Source organism: Rhipicephalus sanguineus, chromosome 1 (assembly GCF_013339695.2).
Source record: "Rhipicephalus sanguineus isolate Rsan-2018 chromosome 1, BIME_Rsan_1.4, whole genome shotgun sequence".
Classification (NCBI taxonomy): Eukaryota; Metazoa; Arthropoda; class Arachnida; order Ixodida; family Ixodidae; genus Rhipicephalus; species Rhipicephalus sanguineus.
The window spans coordinates 182,592,472-182,609,328 of record NC_051176.1 but is presented as its reverse complement, the minus strand read 5'-3'; the positions used below and the strand labels follow the sequence as shown (position 1 = coordinate 182,609,328).

At 50.0% G+C, this 16,857-nt stretch overlaps 1 protein-coding gene and 1 long non-coding RNA gene across 3 annotated transcripts in view; both read right to left on the bottom strand.

Moving 5' to 3' along the window:
- The window catches only part of LOC119403407 (uncharacterized), a 714,971-nt gene that overhangs the window by 350,587 nt on the left and 347,527 nt on the right, over positions 1 to 16,857 (bottom strand). The gene's annotated exons all lie outside the window — the stretch shown is intronic.
- The window catches only part of LOC125759404 (uncharacterized), a 224,057-nt gene that overhangs the window by 153,566 nt on the left and 53,634 nt on the right, over positions 1 to 16,857 (bottom strand). The window lies entirely within an intron of this gene.

Below are 16,857 nucleotides of genomic sequence, written 5' to 3'. Positions count from 1 at the left end.
GCAAATCCAGGTTAAATATAGTTAGCTGGAATTGATATCTCCCGCGTGCTACCCCAAAATAGAAGAAAATCAGTGCGCACTCGTGCCAAGGCAGGTTACGCACGTCCCAGTCACCTACACTGTGGGCTAGCGCCTTATGGAGAAGAAAAACTTAAAACATGCATGCTGAGCTGCTGCGCGGTAAAAGCTGTACTTATAGCCTCTACGACACGTTTGTTAGACTAAAGGGGCGAGGTGAAAGCAGCCTGGGCATAAAAAAAGACAGCATAATGACGCGACCTGTTTACGAGAGCAGTGTCTGTGCAGGAACTCTGGAGAACTTACAGGAGCGGCAGCATGTGCAACACCCCCATTTTGTTCCGTCTGCCACGAAATATTCGCGTACGCGTTTGCACAGGCCACTACACTGCACAGTATGGCTGACTATTTTTTCTTTAGACACTCCTGTTCCAGCCGCAGTCGTAATTCCGAACACCTACGCAGTGCGGAGGCGGTGACATTTCAGGAATCCTCAATATAGCTGCTACAATCTGAAACCAATTATACAGTGGGATGTACCGGATGAAAAAAGGAAAGCAGAAATTCATTTTAAAAAGCACGACACTTCGTACAAAAGACGACGCTGGAGAGCGGCACTTCTTGGGAAACATAGCTCTCAAGTTATTATGAACGCAGCGACAGTGGTCAGGCCGAACGTTTTTCACAGAAGCTTAGCTAACGACATACCGCGCGCGGCTGCCGTTGAAAACGGTTGCGGAACGCATTAATTTATTTCGCTGGCTGGCGCTAGAAGGGCGACGAGTCACCCAGAGGGAGCACAAAGAAATGACTGACCATCTGCGTTGAGGGCTGATCTCATTCCGAACATACGTTGAAAGTGTTTTACGTTGAAAGTATTTTCGTGAGAAAACGCCAGAAACAATCAGTAAAAGGCAGAGTTACCACTCTTTTGCCCGCGCGGTGTCCAGTTATGCAGAGAGCACAACGATTCCAACGAAATTTTTACAGAGGCCAAAGCATATCGATGACCATGCAGTGGCTTCAGAATTTTTGAGGAGCCCACTGTACGTACGACGCTTTTAAGTACACCTATGTCGTGCGTTTAAACGGCAGCAATTGGCTGAAATTTCACGAGAAATGAGGCTGTGCACCAACCAAACGCACGGATGGTGTTGAAATTGAGAGGCACAAGGTTCTTGTGGGCTATCTAGATTCTGGCGGAGCTCGCACGGCTGTTGTCTTGTAGCGCCTGACAGGCACGAAGAAACGTACGCAGGACATCCGCAGCGCGTCCACGCGGCATCTTTTACGCACATTTGCCTATGCAGACGCGACAGGTGCATCTGTGATGGCACACGACCGATGCGTATCGCGCTTTTCCGCCGCCTCCCATTTCGAATTCCATTTAACTTCTACGTTGTAACTTATTGACGCCAGAAGTGTTTGGACAGCGCCGCTCCAGCGTGCACTCTGTGTTCTGCATAAGGCGCAACAGGAACAGCTAAGATGTGCTCACAAACTGCTTATTAGTTAAGCAGGCACGAAATAACCCAGTGATATCATGTGCGCCGAAACGTATCCTCAAACACCGAACGTGACGGCTCACTCGGACGGCCGCAGAGGAAGGCGTATCCGAGTATGCGAATAAATATGGAAACGAACGAACGGGCCCCCAGTGAAATTTCCAGCGAGACCGGGAAGACGGGATTATGCGAGCGAAGGGGGAGGCACACCCTATCAGCGATAAGCAAAAAAGCAGGCGCTGACGCCGGCCGCGCGTGCACTTCCAATGAGACGCGGGCCGTGGCGCTTATTCGCCGCAGCGGGGATTTACGACGCGACGGTCTCATCAGAGCCGAATGAAAGTCCGCCGAAGAGGGGGGCAGTCGAGGGAGCCATCGAAACAAATCAGATGTTATCCCCAGGAATACGGGCAATCTTCCGAGAGCGGAAGCAAAACAGCCAGCGAAATCAAGCCGGAATAAAAAGGCGAACGACGAAAGCACAAGTTTCGCGAGGGAAAGAGGCACGCGCCAGGAGAAGGGTACTCTTTCCGCATACACAGGGACTCTCGAGAGCGCGCTGCTATTTGCCGCGCGTCAAGCAGAACGACTCGCACCAAAAGTGCGGCGGATCTAGCACCAAAGACAAGCGGACGCAGAAAGCGACTATGGAGACCACTTCTCTTGGCGCTCGAGGGGGCTGTAAAAGCGTCACTGGGGCAGGCTAAATAACGAGACTTAATTCGCGCCCGCTTTTCTTTCTCAGCGTAATACGCGGTCTTGCTGCTGGGCGCACAACGCGCCGTATAGATCGCCAAAATGAACGACGTCATTCGGTGAACAGAAGCAAACGAGCGATGATCAAGTTCCAAAAGTGTAGACGTCTGCCGTTAGCACGCTTCCGTTCCGCGGTCAGTGTCTCTTCTGCAGACACTCGCAACCCGGGCCAAGCCACTCTCGGCAACATGTGCCCCGTCTGCGAGGTTGCAAAGCTATAAATTATGCCTCGCGTGAAGCAAGACGCGTTTGGATGAAAGAACGCAGAAGGCGGCGCTTCTCGTATCTTTGCAAGCAGATCGCTATGTACTACTCGCTATGTATACTAGCCGGCAAGCACTCAAGTGCCCAATTTGTTATTCTGACTGAGCGCACATCTATTATGGTCACATAATGGAGAGTAACGACAGAAATCACACCAACTACATGAATATTGATCAAGCGGTGCTATGTCTAGTAAGGAAACCGTAGCGGGTAAATTACGTCTGCTATGCGTGCTATTGGATAATCTATAGAAGTATAGATAAGCCAGGAGTTTCCGACTCTCCCTCGCGCTCTTTTTCCTCGCACTTTTCTATAGCACAAGTTTATCACGCTTCGTTCTCCAATATTCGCCCGCCGTGTCCTGCCATCTGCTGTCTTCAGACGCGTTCACACGCTATTATACAGCTTACAAACGAGCAAGTTTGCACACACGTTACACTGCTCCGATTTTTGCCTTTGAGTCGTCCGATAAAAAAACTGCTCAACGCCAGAGAACGAGGACACACGAGAAGAGCAGACAGGACGAACGCTGGTCTTAAAACTGAATTTATTACAAAAGATAATAATGTCTGGCGTTTTACGTGCCAAAACCACGACATGGTTATGAGGAACGTCGCAGTGAAGGGCTCCGGAAATGTCGACCATCGGGTGTTCTTTAACGTACACTGACATCGCACAGTACACGGGCGTCTACCATTTTGCCTCCACCGAAATGCAACCGCCGCGGCCTCGATCGAACCCGCGACCTTCGGGTCAGCATCCGAGCACCGTAACCACTGATCCACCGTGGCGGACTACTATACAAAAGAGGAGCAGAAAAGAAAAATGTCACCGTTCGTTTGACGCACATGTGCGCGCACTTGCGCACAAGCTTCAGAACCATTGGGCTATGACAACAGATTTTCGCAAGAGATTGTATTCACTGTCTAGCAGATTCAGCGAAGGTTCGCTGACACACGTCTCGTGTTTCTCCTTTATTAAGAACGTTTCTAAAATCTCCCGTGTTAGCTTATTATCATGCCTGAAAACAACAGAGGCGTCCGAAGGAACAGGTTCACACCCACATGCACAGCAGTGCAGAGAAAGATGACAATACGCCGCACCCTTAAGCGAGGTATATGCATGGTGTTCTCTAAGCCGAATGTTAAAAAAAAAAAAAAAAACTGCTGTACACAGCCCCCTCCTGCACCCTGTTAAAATGTTGTACACAGCCTCCTGTTTACAGCGCTCATCATCTCTGCTCTTTTCGTATATCCTCGTTTGTTATCTATTTTACTGATCAACTAGTTCGAAATAACTGAGGTCTATGCGTGAGTAAGGATATAATGAAAAAACTGTATATTACACGCTAACATACAAAAGAACACACATCTTCTTTGCTCAAGTTCACTATCCTAGCCGCATAATTAATTTATGCTGCTTTACTCGCCAATAACAATAATTTCGCTAAACACCAAAATACGCAAATTACGCTTTTAATTACTCACTTCGGGGTACACGCTGCACATTCGAAATTGACGGCGAGGGGTCAAGTAACATGCGCTTGGCAGAAATCCTAAGCATAGCACCGCACTTTAGGCATGTGTTCAACTTTAGTTTCCCAGAGATTGAGAACCTGTCGATGAACAGTTCCGAACGATCGTAACGAATGTCGAGGCTTTGTCTGTTTTTTATTCTTTTTTTATTAAGAACCGGGAGTGGATATGGGCACTATGGAAGTATAGGACATCTGTTAATCAGGCATCCGTTAAGCGGACCTCGTTACTAACTGGTTTTGATTTTACACTTACATGTGCTCCAAGGTGAGGGATTAGAAACTTAATTACCACGTGCTAGGTATCAACTACCGTCAAAAATGTTCATGTTGTAGCGAAGCTTATTGGAACCCTGAAGTGGGTCGTCCTCTCCGGCCCCTTCCAGTGGGTTGCCCTCTTCGGACAGAGCGCAGCTCGCGCAGAGTCGGCCCCGCCTTGACTGTCGCTGTCGTTCATCTTCGCCGAGTGTCCGCCAATAAACATCTTTATAATTTGGTGGAGAGTGCTGTGCCCTTCAAACAACTACGGTCAGCATTCAATGCCCTTGGAGCTGCGATCCCGTGCCGTGCCCTCTACCATGACTCAAGATGCCGCCCAGCAAACGCCTCCACCTACACCGACATCCTGTCCCGGTGTCCCCCGTATCCGCGACCCTCCTGTTTTCACCGGCGCGGATGGCACCGACGTCGAGGACTGGCTCGCGATTTACGAGCGTGTCAGCGTACCCAATAAATGGGACGAGGCCGGAAAACTAAGCAACCTGGTTTTCTACCTCGCGGGTGTCGCAAGCCTATGGTACAACAACCACGCTTCCGATTTCACTACGTGGTCCGCTTTCAAGACCGCCATCGTCGACGTGTTTGGCCGCCCTGCCGTACGTAAGCTGCAAGCTGAACAGCGTTTGCGTGAACGAGCCCAGCAGTCCGGCGAGTCTTTCACGAGTTACATTGAAGACGTCCTGGACTTGTGCAAGAAAGCCAATGCGACCATGCCTGAGTCTGACAAGATCCGGAACGTCATGAAAGGCATCGACGACGATGCCTTCACCATGTTGCTCGCGAAAAACCCTAGCACTGTGGCTGAGGTCATCACACTGTGCCAAAGCTACGAGGAGCTGCGCCGGCAGCGGCTGATGACGCGTCGACCTCCATCACGCGACGCCGATCTCGCTGGCATGTCGGCCATTTCGGACCACTCCGTCTTGCTCGCCGAAATCAAGTCCTTCGTGCGCGAGGAGATTGCCCGCCAGTTCTCTCTACTGGCCTTCGCTCACCCGCAGCCTGTTGAACAGCCGTCGAGCACACTGCTGCCTCCCCTACGCCGGGCTATTGAGCAGGAAATCGCGGAGGTCATGCCGGAATACCACCAGCCCCCTCGGGCGACTGTGCCGCTCAGTTACGCGCAAGTTGTCGCCAGGCCGCCTCCAGCGATTCCTGTGGTTCCCCCACATACTTACGCCGGAGCCGTCGCAAGGCCTCAGGCCTTCGAAGAGAGTGTGCCGGCTGCGTACGCCGACGTCATCCATACGCCACGACTGCAGCCCACCATGCAGTCATATCAGCAGCCACCCCGTCCCTCGCGTCCTGCGACATGGATGGGACCTAGCCCGGCAAGCCGATGGCGCACTTCCGACAACCGCCCCATCTGCTTTGCGTGCGGTTGCGCCGGTCACGTCGCCCGCTATTGCAATCGCATGCAGGCGCCTCGATTCGGATCGACCGTCACCAGCCAGTCCAGCCGCCCATACTACGAGCCGCCGCCGCCTATGTCACCGACGTCACGCCCGTCTCCATCTACCCGCCGTTCGCCGTCCCCAAGACGCCGCTCACTGTCACCGATGCGGCCCCGTCCGGTCGCGCGCGACCAGGAAAACTAGTCGTCGCAGTCCAAGAAGCAAGGGCTGCGACGCTATCGAACTGCCAAAGCCCTCAGCAAAGCCCATCGAACGTAGTAGACGTGTTTGTAGATGGCGTGCGCACATTGGCCCTTGTGGACACTGGAGCTGCCGTATCCGTTGTGGACGCTAAATTTAGCCGACTACTGCGAAAAGTGACGACGCCGCTTTCCGGGCTCTCCCTCCGTACAGCCAGCGCCCAAAGTATTCACCCGACAGCGGTGTGTACAGCCCGTGTCATCATTCAGGACGCTCTGTACGCCGTCGAATTCATCATCATTTCTTCATGCTCTCACGACGTCATCCTGGGTTGGGATTTTCTCGCTCGCCACGATGCCGTAATTCGTTGCGCACCAGTTGAAATAGAGCTCTCACCATTCTCCAATTTGACGCCGACGAATAGTCCATCGGCTGCGACCAAGGTACTCGTCAAAGACGACAAAACAGTTCCTGCAAACTCGTCAACGGCTGTCCCCGTCTATTGCACCGGTCTCTCCGACACCGTTGCACTCCTTTCTCCCTCTGACCGCGTTTTCACCAGGAAAGGTTTGCTGGTGCCATTTGCGACCGTGCAAGTCACTCAGGGCGACACCGATATTTTCGTTACGAACCCATCCCCGTACGTTGTTACGTTGGTGCGAGGGGAATGTCTCGGCAGAGCGGAAGCCCTCGAAGACGCACAAGTTATGGACGCACCGGGTGACACGCACTGTGCCAGCTCCCGTACGCTCAGTGCTGTTACCACATCCGACTCGTCACCCGCTGACGTGTTTGCTTCATCCATTGCTGAGAACCTTACGTCGGTCCAGCGTTCCCAGCTTCTGTGCCTGTTGGAAGAATTTCGTTCTTCGTTCGATGTCGCGCAAACTTCTCTCGGCCGCACGTCTGCTGTCACGCATCGCATCGAGACTGGCGCCCAACCACCACTGCGGCAACGTCCCTATCGCGTATCTCCTGCAGAGCGTCGTGTAATTAACGAGCAAGTCGAAGACATGCTTCGCCGCGATGTTATTCGACCCTCAAACAGCCCATGGGCGTCTCCTGTCGTTCTCGTTGCGAAGAAGGACGGCTCTGTGCGGTTCTGCGTGGACTACCGACGACTCAATAGGATCACCCGTAAAGACGTTTATCCCCTCCCTCGAATAGACGACGCCATTGACAGCCTGCAAGGAGCAGAATTCTTTTCATCGCTCGATTTGCGCTCAGGGTATTGGCAAGTCCCCATGGCTGATGACGCTCGACCGAAGACAGCGTTTGTCACACCCGACGGCTTGTACGAATTCAACGTCATGCCGTTTGGGCTGTGTAATGCGCCCGCGACCTTTGAGCGCATGATGGACACCGTTCTGCGCAACTTGAAATGGCACACGTGCCTGTGCTACCTCGACGACGTCGTCGTTTTCGCGCCGGACTTCTCCACGCATCTTCAACGCCTGCGGCTTGTTTTGACGCGTTTGAGCGACGCCGGGCTACAACTGAACCTAAAGAAGTGCCGATTTGCAGCACGGCAGCTGACAATACTAGGCTACGTCGTATCCAAGGACGGAATTCCCCCGATCCAGCCAAGCTTCGGGCCGTGACAGAGTTCCCCAAACCTACGTCCGTCAAAGAACTGCGCAGTTTCGTAGGACTTTGCTCCTACTTTCGGCGCTTCATACGAAACTTCGCGACCATCATATCGCCGCTGAGCTCCTTGGCAGCAACGGGCCCCTCAATACGTGGTCGTCAGAGTGCGACGCCGCTTTCGCGAAGCTCCGTCGTTTGTTGACGTCTCCTCCGATACTACGCCACTACGACCCTGAGGCCCCTACAGAGGTACACACGGACGCCAGCGGTGTGGGCCTCGGCGCTGTCCTTGCACAGCGCAAACCTGGGTTTCCGGAATATGTCGTGGCATATGCAAGTCGCACGCTTACTAAAGCCGAGACCAATTACACCGTCACGGAGAAAGAATGCCTGGCAATCATCTGGGCCCTTACGAAGTTCCGACCTTATTTGTATGGTCGCCCATTTGATGTCGTCACCGACCATCATGCGCTGTGCTGGTTGTCGTCATTGAAAGATCCCTCAGGCCGTCTCGCCCGTTGGGCACTTCGCCTGCAAGACTATGATATCCGCGTACTGTACCGCAACGGACGCCAGCATGCTGACGCCGACGCCCTGTCGCGCTCTCCCTTGCCTGACGACAGTGCCCACAGCTCAGTGTCTCCCCTTGCCGTTTCTTCCATCGACATTCACACCATCGCTACCGAACAGCGCAAGGATCGCTGGATTACCTCACTGATAGACTTGCTGACTGATCCGTCGGCAACACCACCCACTCGCGCGTTGCGTCGTCAAGTCCACCATTTCGCGGTTCGCGACGACCTCCTCCACCGACGCAACTACAGCGGCGACGGCCGCCAGTGGCTACTAGTAATACCCCGAAGTCTGCGTTCTGACATATGCGAGTCGTTCCACTCTGATCCGCAGTGTGCGCATTCTGGGGTATCGAAAACTTACCACCGCATCCGCCAACGGTACTTTTGGCGAGGGATGTACCGCTACGTGCAGAAGTTCGTTCGCTCCTGCATCGATTGTCAGCGCCGCAAGACTTCAACGCACCTGTCGCCGACAGGTCTGCAACCTCTACCTTGCCCTGACCGGCCGTTTGGGCGTGTTGGCATCGATTTGTATGGGCCACTTCCTCTGACGTCCGCTGGTAACCGCTGGGCCATCGTCGCTGTAGACCACCTCACGCGATACGCCGAAACTGCCGCCCTCCCAGCGGCTACAGCGCGCGATGTGGCCTCCTTCCTGCTCCACCGATTCATGCTACGTCACGGTCCACCTCAGGAGCTGCTCAGTGATCGAGGCCGTGTCTTCTTGTCAGAAGTCGTCGAAGCCATTCTAAAGGAGTGCAACGTTGTTCACCGCAAAACTACTGCTTACCACCCGCAGACGAATGGCCTCACCGAACGCTTTAACCGTACGCTCGGCGACATGCTCTCCATGTAAGTCGCCGCCGATCACACCAATTGGGATGCCATTCTGCCCTTCCTCACCTACGCCTACAATACCGCCGCTCAGAGCACCACTGGTTTTTCTCCCTTTTTCTTATTGTATGGCAGGCACCCCTCGCACACAATCGACACAATCCTTCCATACAAGCCGGATCGGTCTGAGTGTGCGCCGATTTCTGCTACCGCCCGACTTGCTGAAGAGTGTCGCGAACTTGCCAAGACCTTCACTACGCATGACCAAGAGCGACAGAGGAGCATTAGCGGTGACAGAATCACTTCTGAGCCGACGTTCCTCCCTGGAGCGCTCGTATGGCTCTCGATTCCTACCACTGCACCTGGCCTCTCTTCAAAACTACTGCCCAAATACGAAGGCCCCTACCGTGTCGTTGAACGCACATCCCCTGTAAACTACCTGATCGAACCCACCGATCCATCCTCGGACATGCGCCGTCGAGGGCGCGACATTGTACACGTGGAGCGCCTCCAGGCGTACCATGACCCGCTCATTGTGACAAGTTGTTAGGTCGCCAGGCGGCTCCCTTTTCGCACCCGGAGTAATTGTAGCGAAGCTTATTGGAACCCTGAAGTGGGTCGTCCTCTTCGGCCCCTTCCAGTGGGTTGCCCTCTTCGGACAGAGCGCAGCTCGCGCAGAGTCGGCCCCGCCTTGACTGTCGCTGTCGTTCATTTTCGCCGAGTGTCCGCCAATAAACATCTTTATAATGTTAATAATGTCTACCTGGCTTTGTAGCTAGTCTGCGGAAGCGACATGCACCTACAGATATGACTCGTATTGCACAAAAAGAAACATGCGGCACATTGAGAAGACCACCAGCTATGTTAGTCTTGGGTACCAAGCTCCAATCCAGCCATAATAAGGAGCTCGCACACAACGTCGCATATTGCGAGGTGTACTTGCACAAACCGACGTTCACTTTTTCAGCGTATGCATACTTGAAAAAGAGTAGAAGTGCGGTCGCACGCAAACTGCTATGAAGTGATGAAAAATAGTCGAACAGGGAGTGCCGCTGGAGACAACGTTTCGACAAGAGGAGCTGCCTTCCACAGGGCAGCAGATGCTGTCCTGACGAGATCAACTCCTCTTCAACCTTCCACCTATAGCCTTGGACTTCTCTCTTGTTTCGAGACACTGCTATGAGCATTTATAGGATGACTGCGCGAAGACAAGCGATGTGACAGATACACATTTCATTTCTCCCTCCGTCCCGTTTCCGACCTCTATTCCGACCCCCAGTGTCGGGTAGCAGACGGCCGCGCGTCTGGTTGATCTCCCTGCCTTTCATTTTCCTCGCCTCTCGCCTCTCTCTCTCTTGACGCCATTACCGATAAAGACCGGGGCCTCAATTAAGGAACGTTTTCGTTCATATAATTACTGCTTGCCACGGCCCAGTCACCTTAGCTGGTAATTGTCACCGCTGGCTGGTACCTCCATTAAGCTTTTACTGCAATGCCTTGTTTTTGAATATGGATCCATTTATAAGCGAGCATCTGCCCTGCATGCTTCCTCCATCCCGTTATATTTCACTCGTTTTCAACGTCGTAATTGCTTATTGAGCTGCTGAGCACGCGTACGCCAGACCCATTTTTTTTTTACTGAAATAAAAAAATTAACGAACGAGTTGTTGGCGCCATTTCTTGGCAACGGCTACCCCTTTTCACTTGGTTATTAGGATAAAAAAATTGAGAAATAAAAAGGATGTTGGTCACCTGCCCATGCGTTGTATTAAAGCGTGACGCCTCTCGCACAGTAGACCTTCAACTGAAGTTCAGGGCTCATTTATGTGTGATTTGAGAAGCTTTTTTCCCTTTCTCACTTTTAAGCGACATTCAGGCAAATTCGATTGTTCGCTACTGACAATATGGCCAGGCTTGCTCGCCAACGTTTGTCAGTGTGTTCATGTCATCATAGTACATCAAATCAGCATTGCAGTTGAAATGCAATGCAGCCTACTATAGCCGGTATTCAGGGGCGATTGCTGAACTTGTGAGTTAAAATTAGTAGATGGCGAAGTCTGATCCGAGCATCTTACTCCGGGCCTGTCTTGGCTAGAAAAGAAATGCGTAAAATGGCAGCATATTCAGCTTTTGTGGACACATCACAGCCAGCGCCCCTGGCGGCCCCGGCGCGAAGCTAGCGCGTTTTCAATGGAACTGGCGAGTTTTTCCCGAATAATTAAGTGTAGAGGGTGAATGTTGAAAAACGCAGACCACAGAGCGCTTCTGGGAACCTAAACGGACGAGAAGACTGCAGCGATCATGTTGCAGTAAGCTTCAATTTTGTTCCCAGAGCAGTTAAAGATTGTACAATGGGAGTCTATGGAAACGGCGAAAAATGTACCCTGTTTTTCGAGACAAAAACGGTCACTGTCGTAAAACTAAGCAAGTTATGGTAATGGTCAGGAAATCACATGTAGTCCTGACAATCAGCTTTCGTTTGAAGCCAATCTCAACTTGCCGCAATTGGCATAACATTGTTCCCTAACGCGTTTTATGATGCGCGGTCGTTCAAATGTTTGTGGAAAATTAATAAACCCTTGCTTACCACCGGCGACAAGGCATCCACAGTGGCCGAGCGAGCTAATCGTTCAAGTTCAAAGCGCGGCGTAACCGCGCCGTCATAGGTTCGATTCCTGGCGACGGATCATCGTTTTCTTTTTTTTTTTTTTTTCAGCCCGTGACTTAGTTCTGCAGCTTCGCACAGGATGTCGCCGCCGAAACAAAAAAGAGCTTTCGTTTCGGTTTCGGTTCTTGACTGTAATCTTGAGCTGCCGTTTTTTTTTTTTTTTTTTTTTTCCTTTTTATTATATGACTTTTTAGTGTATGTTTAAGCACTCCACGCGTATCACGTCGTTCAGACCTACATTTGTAATTCTTTTAGGAACAGAACGCCCGATAAAGTTATGGTGAACAAAGCTGTTTCGAACTTTTGTACGCGTATTGTGGTGGAAACTTACTTTTCCCTTCTCAATGATGTCGTTACGATCTTCTCAGGTACCTACAATTCAGCAACGTAAAGGAAGCGAACTAAGTTTAGACAAGCGAGGCATAGTAATTAAATGACAAAGTTAGACGGTTTTTGCAGTTGCTTTTTACTTTAGGGCTAACGCAAGTGTTTGTCGTAATCTTAACGAACGAAGGGGAATTTTTCGAGGGGTTCTTTTTTTTTGTTAGACACTACTAATGAAACCAACAGATAGTTAAGCCAATCAAAGAATAGGAAAAATTATTTGTTCCTTTTCAAACAGCAGTGCAATGATTTCGCCCTAACTTAAATGAAATCAAAATCGCTATCTCGACAAGCATCAGCCCTTCATATACCCTTCTATATGCTGCGCTCTCAACTCGAAGAGACTGTGCGAAATCCCCTTTCCTACCTGGAGTGGCTGTGTTCTCTTACAGCACCATTTTGTAGAGTTACGCGAGACTGCATCTGAGTTAGCTGCCTGCAGCTTTACTTCATTTGTTGCTATCGCACTCATTGCATCGTCCTTGCGGTGAAACTGGGATTTTTATTAATCTCTGACATATCTATCGCTCTACGTGAACAGAAAAAAACCAGCATGCCTTCTCCTTTAACACCACATAGCACTGTGCGCTGCATCAGATAGGTCCGTGTGATATGACGTGTGTGGATCAAAGCTTTCGGGAAGTCCAGGGACTGGTGCTCCCAGTTACAAAACGAAAATCCTGTGATTCAGCAGCTTTTCGCACGCACTCGCAGCCCACCTCAACGTGCCGCAATAAGATGCCATTTTAAACATCTGTAAATGAAAATGTGCTCAGCATGTACTGGTTGCGTAAGGCTGGAACCGAAAGCGGAGGTAGCGTTCGACCTAGCTTCTTCTAAGGTTTTGCTAGTAATACCAAGCTATTGCTAGAGGTGCAAAGTTTTTGCTAGTATAGTATTATAGGATATGGCTAGCCTTGGACAATCTATTCTTCTCAGGTTTCGGTCGGTTCCCCAGACTACGCACTTGTTGCGTGGTTCTGAAGGGGAAATGTCGCGTCACTAGTAGTTACGTGATGGGATCTTAGTCACGTGAGAGAGAAAGTACATCTTTATTAGAGTCCAGTGCGGACGCTGAGGTTGCCCCGCGCCACCCGGTTGTTCCGAAGTTTTTGGCGCCAACACGTCACGTCAATAGTTACCTGACGTTACGGGATTTTAGTGGCGAGACTAATTACTTGAGTTTACGTGATTTTTAGTCACGTGGCTAGTTGTTACGTGATTGTAGTCACATAAGTAGATGTGCGATGTTACGTGATTTTGGTCACGCGACAATTGCAGGCCTGGTGTACAAAAAATTGTAGTCGCAGGAAACAACAACCCATCATCGATGTCACATATATTTTACGATTACGAGAAATTCACTTTCGTTGCTCGAAAGAGCAAGCGAAGCTGCACTCGTGCACTTTTTATCACGTTTCAAAATTGTTTGGGCTTCTACGATTTTTTCTGGAATTTTTTGTATGCTTTTGTTTGCTCTATTCTTTTTTTCTTTCCTGGTGAAGAGCGCATATATATTGCTGTAAGTTTGCAAATATAGTCAGTTTTAAGTTCAGCGGTGTGTGTGTTTTCCAATGTCGTCCTCGTTCCTTGCGCTGTGAAACATCGAATTATGGTCTACAGCAAATTTTTTCAAACAGAAAGCACCTGTTTTCACTTTTGCATTCCGTTCCTGCTCTTTGGAAGGTGGGGACACTTGCAAGGAGCGTTGAAAGGAGAGTTTTACCGTAGTATCTTTATAATATCTATCGTATCACGGGCTAGCCGCCGCGCGCTGTGGCTGAATGGGTTGATCATCCACGCTGGCTGTTTGCGCGCAATCGCTGGGGCCTTGGTTCGAATCCCAATGCGTTTTTTTTTTCTTTTTTTTTTGTCTCTCTCAGAATTGCTTATGTTTGCCGCGGTGGTACAGCGGTTACGGTGCTCGGCTGCTGACCCAAAGGGCACAGGTTTGACGGCGGCTCCAGCATTTTTGAACAAGGCAAAAATGCTAGAGGCTCGTGTACTTGGTTTTAGATGCACGTTACGAACCTGAAGTGGTTGAAATTTCCGCAGCCCTCCTCTACGGCATGCCTCATAAACATATTATGGTTTGGGCACGTAGAACTCCAGCAATTATTATTACTAGTACAACGCTGTTGAAGATTTAGTTGCTTGTTTTTTTCGCTGGAGCATTGCAACCAAGATATTTGCTGCAGTTTCGGTTTCGCTTTTGGAAATGGAGCAAGTAAACTTCTAATGTTTTATTTTTTATTACCACACAACCCATTTCTTAATAACGAAGAAAAGGAACCCAGATTTTAGTTAACCTCAACCGACCGGGGCCACCTAGGAGTCCAGAGGCCTGGGGTGCAATCGCGGAACGATTCTATTCCCGATTCCAATGCCATATTCTATGCTATTCTTATCATCCACCACTCGCGGCTGGCTGATCGCGTTGATAACGCGGACGGACCGTCGTTCTGACCAATGGCCAAGTGCGAAAAGCACGAAAAGCATTGGAATAAAAAAAAAGAATCGTTCCTCGATAGCACCCCAGGCCCGTAGCTAGGCGGTATGTCCCAAGGGCCCGCCTCCCCTCCCAAAAGTTTGACGGAGGAGGTGTTTTACTGACAAGAATAATGAGAATAGGTGTTTCTCTCAAAATGTCAAGGCCTTCAGCAAGTGCCCCCTCCATTTACCCAACAACCCCCCTCCCTCGCTGACTGGCGCAGGCCGGCGGCGGGGAGCGGTGTGCACGGAACAGACGGCGAAACGGTAGGCAAGCAGACTCGGAAGCGAGCGCGGCCGCGCGCGCCGTTGCCATAGCAACGACGGAGATATCTTCAACCGGCTGCTTTGCTGCTGGCTTGCGTTTCCTTTCTTGAATTCTCGGCACTCGCCACTTTCCTATCAAGAATGCTGTCTCACGCTCATAACGTGCATGCCATTTGTGACCTGGAAGTGCCGGGCGCGCGGCGATAATGCAATCGAGAGGCATGCACGATATCAGGACTGTTTTTGTGAGGCGAAACGACACTCTTTCAACACGTTCTTTAGTGTACGCTGCTTTCCTGAAAAGCATACGTAATTCCATAGGGAATGTTAGCTGATTACACACTGCCTTTGTTGCCGCAACGCCACTTCACGCCGTTGAAAGAGTAATAAGAGGGAGTAACTAAGAGGGAAGTCCAGGCACGGACACATGCATGTTGTCTTTACTGATGACTTTCCCTTAACAGGTACCCATGTCAGCAGCAATGTACAACAGAGTGAATGAAAACAGCGAGGAAGAAGACTTCAAAACTAACAAGCGCTTTTCGCTTTACAGTTCTGCTTACCGATTCAATGAGCCAAGTATTCGACGCTGCCTAGATTGCCCTCCGCACTGTGTTCCCGAGCCAAGCCTAATTACGGTTCATCAATCAAACTAATGAACAGATCAAGTTCGTCTTGCTTGTTCGCCTCAGGTTTATGACTAACGTGGTCGGTAATGCACTATATATATATATATATATATATATATATATATATATATATATATATATATATATATATATATATATACAATATGGACAGAATAGTTGAGGTAGCGGAAGAGTTCTACAGAGATCTGTACAGCAGCCGAGACAGTCAGGATGATAACGTAAGAAGCAGTATTAGCGCAGAGGAATCTGACATCCCACCAGTATTGACAGGAGAGGTAAAGAAAGCCCTAAAGGGAATGCAAAGAGGCAAAGCAGCTGGTGAGGATCAGGTAACATCAGACCTGTTGAAAGACGGTGGAGAGATTATGTAAGAAAAACTGGCCACCCTGTATACGAAGTGTCTCTCGACGGGGAGGATACCAGAATCTTGGAAGAATGCCAACATTATCTTGATCCATAAGAAAGGGGACGTCAAGGACCTGAAAAATTACAGGCCCATAAGCTTACTGTCCGTTGTCTACAAGCTATTTACAAAAGTAATTGCTTACAGAATTAATACGACATTAGAGTTCAATCAACCAAGGGACCAGGCAGGATTTCGTACAGGCTTCTCAACAATAGACCATATTCATACTATCAATCAGGTGATAGAAAAATGCGCGGAATACAACCAACCCCTATACATAGCCTTCATAGATTACGAGAAGGCATTTGACTCGGTGGAGACATCAGCAGTCATGCAGGCACTGCGGAATCAGGGCATCGACGAAGCCTACATAAACATAATGGAAGAAATCTACAGCGGCTCCACGGCCACTATAGTCATCCATAAAGAAAGCGAGAGAATCCCAGTAAAGAAGGGCGTACGGCAGGGAGACACGATCTCTCCAATGTTATTCACCGCGTGTTTACAGGAGGTTTTCAGGGCCCTAGATTGGGAAGAATTAGGGATAAGAGTTAATGGAGAGTATCTCGTAACCTGCGATTCGCTGATGACATTGCATTGATGGGTAACGCGGGAGACGAATTACAGCTCATGATTACTGAACTGGATACGGAAAGTAGAAGAGTAGGTCTGAAAATTAATATGCATAAAACTAAAGTAATGTGGAACAATCTTGGCAGAGAACAGCGCTTTGCGATAGGTGGAGAGACACTGGAAGTTGTAAAGGAGTACGTCTACTTAGGACAGGTAGTAACCGCGGAGCCGAACCATGAGAGTGAAATAACTAGAAGAATAAGGATGGGATGGGGCTCATTCGGCAAGCATTCTCAAATCATGAATGGTAATCTACCACTATCCCTCAAGAGAAAGGTATATAACAGCTGCATCTGACCGGTACTTACCTATGGAGCAGAAACCTGGAGACTTACAAAGAGGGTTCAACTTAAATTGAGGACGACGCAGCGAGCGATGGAAAGGAAAATGATAGGTGTAACCTTAAAGGGAC